Source organism: Otolemur garnettii, unplaced genomic scaffold, assembly GCF_000181295.1.
Source record: "Otolemur garnettii isolate 467f Iridium unplaced genomic scaffold, OtoGar3 scaffold00003, whole genome shotgun sequence".
Classification (NCBI taxonomy): Eukaryota; Metazoa; Chordata; class Mammalia; order Primates; family Galagidae; genus Otolemur; species Otolemur garnettii.
In genome coordinates this window covers 3,585,341-3,591,803 of record NW_003852398.1, presented here as the reverse complement: position 1 = coordinate 3,591,803, position 6,463 = coordinate 3,585,341, and positions in this window count along the sequence as shown.

Below are 6,463 nucleotides of genomic sequence, written 5' to 3'. Positions count from 1 at the left end.
TTTTTTTTTTTTTTTTTAGAGACGGCTAAAGGCTCACTCTGGCTCAGGCTGGGCTTGAATCTGTGAGCTCAGGCAATCCACCTGCCTCAGCCTCCCAAGTGCTGGGATTACAGGTGGAAGCCACCATGCGTGGCTCATTTGGTATCTATTAAACTGTCCTTCAGAGAGTTTGTGGACATGTTTGCCAGCTATGACTGACAGAGCCTCTAGTCCCATTTGACAACCCTGGTTACTGTCATTAAAACTTGTGTTTGTATGAGCAACACACCAGAAATAATATTTGTAACAAATGTAACTTACAAATATCCTATCCTATCAAAGCACCTACAAATCAAGAAGATATACATCCCACTGAGAAAAGTAGAGTAAAAATATAAACATAAGATTCACAGAAGAAAAAATACCAGTAGCTCATAAACATACAAAAAGATGCTTGTGCTCCCTGATGACTGGAGAAATGCAAATCATAACCACAAGTAAATACCATGTTATTGCCCATCAGATTTGCAGAACATGAAACAGGGAGGTCATATTCACAGGCTGCATGCAAACCCTGACCTTCAACCTCGCTGGACTTCTTGCCATTCCGGGACCATTCTCATCAGTGCCCCTCTCCCAGGCTGTTCCTCTTGCACGCCCCTAGTGGCAGAAAGGGGTATGGGCACTCTAACACAACGGCAGGGAACAGAAATGTTTTCACCTTTTGGGAACAAAATCTAGCAATATTTGCTAAAATGTAACACTGTATGCTCCACCTCTGGGTCACTACCCTGCAGAGTCCCTCATGCTCCAGCACAAGGATCCCCATTGCAGTATTATCTGTACTAGTAGAAATCTGAACACACCTTAAATATGCATCAAAAGGGGAGTGATTGTAAGTACACTCTGGTCCATCTCTAGGAGGAACTATGAAGCAGTGGTTAAAATGAAGCACTACAGGAAAATGACTAAGCATTTCTGCTCTAAAGCCAGACGGTGTGGGTTTAAATCTTATCTTTGGTGCTTACTTGCTGTGTGACCTTAGGCAAGTTACTTAGACTCTCTGTACCATGGTTTCTCCATCTGTATAATGGAGGATAATAATAGCCCCTACCTCATAAGGTCATTATGAAGATTAATTGAAATTAAAATTATGCATCAGAAAGTTATCCTTAAAATTTGTTAAATGAAAAATATTTGGGGAAATTATCTATATATCTGCTTAAAAACCATGATGGCATTTGTGTAACGCCCCATAATCTCATCAACAAACCCAAGTCATTTCACACACACTCACACATGTTCGTAGGCATAGAAGCAGAGAGGCAGTTCTGGGAAGATCCATGGCACATATGTAACTTGTTACTACAGAGGAGGCAGGTGGAATGGGGACATTAGAAGGAGGATTTTCACGTTGCATTCTAAGTGGTTTGACTATTTCGCATATGCAGTTAAAAGCAATGAATCACTGTGAAAGAAATATCTGCCTGGTTATGAGTCTTACCATTCTATCCTGGGCTCACACTTCTCTCCCATCTAATCTCACATGTGCTTAAGATTATTTAGTTTAAAAGATGAAAAAAATCTCCCTGGAACCCCCTGGTTAAACACTAATAACTCCTTTCCCCAAAGGAGCATTGCTTACGTTGTCCCTAGGCATCGCTGGTCCTGCCGGTCTTGGGCAAGCGGTTTCCTCCCTCCCGCTCAGAGTGCGCCCTCTGGTGGTGATAACTCACGGCGGAGTGTGCAAGCAACACGCGAGAAAAAAGCAAAGAGCTTTACTGATTCTCAGAAGTCCCCTGCCCCCAGCTCTGGAACCTAGGGGCCGGACTCTAGGTCTGTTGCTGCTGCTAGTGCCAGATCTCTGTTCCCATATTGGGGAAGAAATCTTTCTCCTTTGTCTTTTTAAGTTGCCCCCACCTAGGGTTGCCAGATTTAGTAACTCAAAATACAAGATCATGGTTAAATCTGAATTTTATATAAATTACAAATAATTTATGCATGAGCATATTGCATGGAATATACTAATATTGCATGGAACACACTTCTGCTAAACAAAATTATCCGTGGTTTCTCTGAAGTTCAAATTCAACTGGGTGTTCTGCATTTTCTGTGAAGGAGATGCTGCCGGCAGGGATGGAGAGAGCTAGTGAGAAAAAAGGAGGTCTGGGGGACACTGCATGGTGGAAAGGGGTGATGCTTTTGCAGGACGCCGTAAATGCACCTGCTCCCAGGGAAGCTGGAGTTGTCAAGAAGCTTTGCTCTAGAACAGTGCTCCTCGGCTCTGGGGAGGTTTGAAAACGTGATTCATGCCTGTTTGAACCCCAGAGATTCTGATGTCATTGGTTTAAGAAGTGGAGGTTGCAGAAGGCGCTGGCATTTTTTTGTCCAGGGCCAGGTTTGAACCTGCCACCTCCGGTATTTGGGGCCATCACTCTACTCCTTTGAGCCACAGGTGCTGCCCAAGGCGCTGGCATTTTTAAAAGCCCCTAGGCAATTCAAATGCGCAGCCACGGTTGAGAACAGGGCTCTAGGAGATTGGTTCTGGGGAGGGGTGTGAGCGTCTGTGGATGCGTGCTCGTGCGTGCTCCCGCCCATGTGTGCCCCAGATGCCTTTAGTTGCATATCCCCAAGTTCATGAGCCTGGGGTCCTCCTTCCCGAGAGCCCCTCAGTCCACATATTACTGGCAAAGCCTACAGCCCTCTGCAAAATGTTTCCGGATTCTCTCAGGGCTTATATTTTCCTGGTCACAGCACTGATTTCCTGTTCATACTGAGCATTCCATCTCATTCCTGTCTTCCCCTGGGACTGCCTTTTCCTTTCTGTCCATGTCAACTTAATGCTGATCTTTTAATGACCATCAGCAGCACACAGCTGTCAAGCTTAGCAGATGTTTCCTGCAGGTCCACAGTTAAGGAGGGAGGGTGTCATCCCTGAAGTAAATGATTCTCCCCTGAAGTCCCAGGGTGGGCAGGCAGCTCCTGCTATGAAGCATTTATCACTGGTCCATTTCCTTCTCCAATCTCCTCTGCTTCCTTTCCCCTCCTGGGCTCTCTCACTCCTCCTTTCAGGAACCGTCTCCCCCTCTCCAAAAATAAACAAAGAAAGAAACAAAACCAGAAACAAACATTCTTCTTCCAGCTGTCAGCATGCAGCTGGGTCAAAACTGCTCTTCCTTTCCTAATCAGAACAAATTCCACTTTGTTTTCTGCACCTCGCCAGGAGTGCAGGTATCTCTGGGAGAGGTGCGTGTCCTCCCTGGGAAGAGCTGAGCGACTGTGCCCTCCTCTGAGGATTCCAACCGCAGGCAAGGTTAAACAACATCTCCCTCTTCTACTTGTGCACATCTTTAAGGAATTTAGCAAATTGTCTTCATAGCTAGACACCTTGCTGGCTTCAGTGGAAATATTCTGGTCAGAAGACTGCGATTCCTTGGATGAAACCCAGCAGCTGGAGGAGTCAGAGTCCCCCAGTCTGGGGAGGCAGCGGGTCTCAGCAGACGTCCCTAAAGACCTGGGTTTTGGGCCACATCCGTTCTGTGAGGTGGAAAAAGAGAGTGAAAGGAAACAGAAAAGGGATTAGAGGGGACTGGAGACTAAAAGAAAACTATATGGGTTCCCCTAAAGATAGAGTTTCTGGCCACCAGGAAAGGACTAAGAAAGAAACAGGAGGAGAAACAGTCTTCCTGAGCCTAAGACTGAGGAGCTGGAACCTCGTTCCGTATCCTGGACCCAGGGGGAGGCAGACACAGCCGGCCTTGCCCTGTGGAACGGACCCCTTCCGGCCAAGCTGCCTGGGAAGCCAACTTGCAAATGTCTAATTGCACTTTGCTCTCTTGCACGAGGTGACCTGCAAATGCTCTGCCTGCCTCCAGGATTCCACAGAGTACTGCGCAATCCAGAAAACTCGATTTCCCAATTATTCCCACCCAGCCAGCCCCCTCTGTCCTTCCTTTCCTCTGTCCCCCGTATTTTCCCCCAAGGGTGGGAGGCTTCATTGTAAAAGTTCAACATGAAACTTCATTCCGTATGCCCATCAGATTAGTGAAAATTAGACAGTCAGATAATGCCAAGTGTTGGCCTCTGTGTCGGGGGAAGAAAACCCTGGTTGTCCGCAAGGGAGTGTGGCAGGTGTGGCTCTTTGGGGGAGCAATTTGGCAGCGCGGCCTTTAGTTGATCACGGAAGTCCTCTGCCAATGAGCCAGCAACTCCATTCCTTAGTATCAGCCCAGAGACACTCTGTGTCCAAAAGGAGCATGTGAGCCGTTGCTCACTCAGCATTGTTTCTGGCAGGGCCATTGGCCACTCAGGTGCCCATCCCTGTGGGACATAGAAGTGTGGTAGATGCATGCATCAGAGAGCCATCAGATGTGAGGGCTGTGACGTACATGCAGAATTACAGAATTCATCTTAGAGGTTATGTTCAAATTCACAGATGCACATCGAACACACACAAAGGCTTCCTAGGAGGGACGGGCTCGAGTGAGGAACGTGACTGTAGCAGGTTAAAGATGGCTCCAAATTCTTTGACACGCCTTCCATGAAGAGGTGAGATGCGATTGGGTGAGTTTGTGATTGCTTTGACTACTAGAATACAACAGAAGTGATGCAGTGCCAGTCTCTGGGCCTGGGCTGTAAGAGATGAGCAGCCCACCTGCCGCTCTAGGAACACTCTCTTCACGGGCTCTGAGCTTCTGGGTAACAAATCGACTGCCCCAGTACCAGCCTGCTGGAGAGACCATGTTTCAGCACTTTGGCTGTGGCGCTAGCTGAGCCCAGCCTTCCAGCCAGTCCCTACCACCCAAAGTCACCAGACTTATAGGTAAGACCAGCCCAGGACACCTACAAGCTAATTACCACTGAGTGACCTCAGTCGGTGCCACATCCAGCATAACGATCAACCAGCCAAGTTGTGCTAAATTCCTGATCCACAAAATTGTAATGTAATAAAGTTGCTAAGTCTGGGGGTACTTTGTGATCCAGCAATAGAGAATCAGAACAAGGATGAAAGACAGTAAGTAACGGGAGGCCTCACCCTGAGCGATGATGATACTTGCTGGCACGGAAGAGTATGGTCCCTGCACGGAGGTCTCATGGGCTGAACCCTCCTGCAAATCGGCCACAGCAAAGAAAATCCCAGACCCTATTTACGCAATACCGGTCTCACAGCAGGGAGGCCAGACCATCCTCTGGGAATACCAGAGCGATACTGCTGCTCTAATGAGGAAGAGGAAGGAGCTTATCGTCTCTCTTATTAGTCCCACAGCTCAGAGTGCCAAATTAGCCACCATTAAAATTATGGAGAAATTAATAGAAATATTGATGTGTTGTCAGGGTTAAAATTATTTGAGATTTAAAATATATTAAACTATAATTCTAATTGCTCAATTAAATTTTAGTGGGTTTTTCCAGGATGAAATCTCTATATACATTAGGTCATCAAATATGAAATGTCCAATTTCGAGTCAAAGTTTAGTTTTATTAGATCTCAGGCAAGAACAGTACAATTACTGAAAGTATGTGCCTAAACTATTGACACAGTTTTGCCTTCTTTTTTTTTTTTTATTAAATCATAGCTATGTACATTAATGCAATCATGGGGAACAATGTGCTGGTTTTATATACAATTTGCAATATTTTCATCAAACTGGTTAACATAGCCTTCATGGCATTTTCTTAGCTATTGTGTTAAGATATTTATATTCTACACCTAGTAAACTTCACATGTACCCTTGTAAGATGCACTGTGGTGTGGTCCCACCAATTACCCTCCCTCCACCCATTTCCCCCTCCCCTCCCCTGAACCCCAGTTTTGCCTTCTTAATTGTAATGTGTTTATGCCAGCAGTGAAGAGGCCCGGAGAGTGAGAGGCAATGATATTGAGAAAGGCATTTTCCACAGCTTGTTCCTTGCAAGCTGTGGTCCAAAACCCGGGAAAAGTGATAGTCAGTTGGTGCAAGGAATGGTGAACACGGTGGATACGGACAGAGAGATGCTAAGTCCAGCTTTGGTAGTTTAAGCAGCGTTGTTTGTGTGGCAAGTGGTCAGGATTGTCTTGCAAGAGGATTGGCCTGTCTCTGTTTACCAATCTTGGTTGCTTAATTGCAAGTATCCTCATTGTTTTATCTAACTAGTTGTAGTAAACATCTGCCAAATCTATTGATCAGGTTTTATCCACCTGTAAAGGATAATTCCAGCCCTGGACTACCAAACATATACCATGAGCTTTTTTGGTGAATATTTGACTATGAATTTTGGACTATGTTTCAGCACTTCATCTATATCTAACCTTTGTACCAAGTGCTTGCGATTACCAAAAATAATCCACTTTCCATCACCCTTCACAGTATGATGTAGAAATGATTTGCCGGCTCGGCGCCTATAGCTCAACCGGCTAATGCGCCAGCCACGTACACCTAAGGTGGCGGGTTCAAATCCCCAGCCCGGACCCGCCAAACAACAATGACGGCTGCAACCAAAAAAA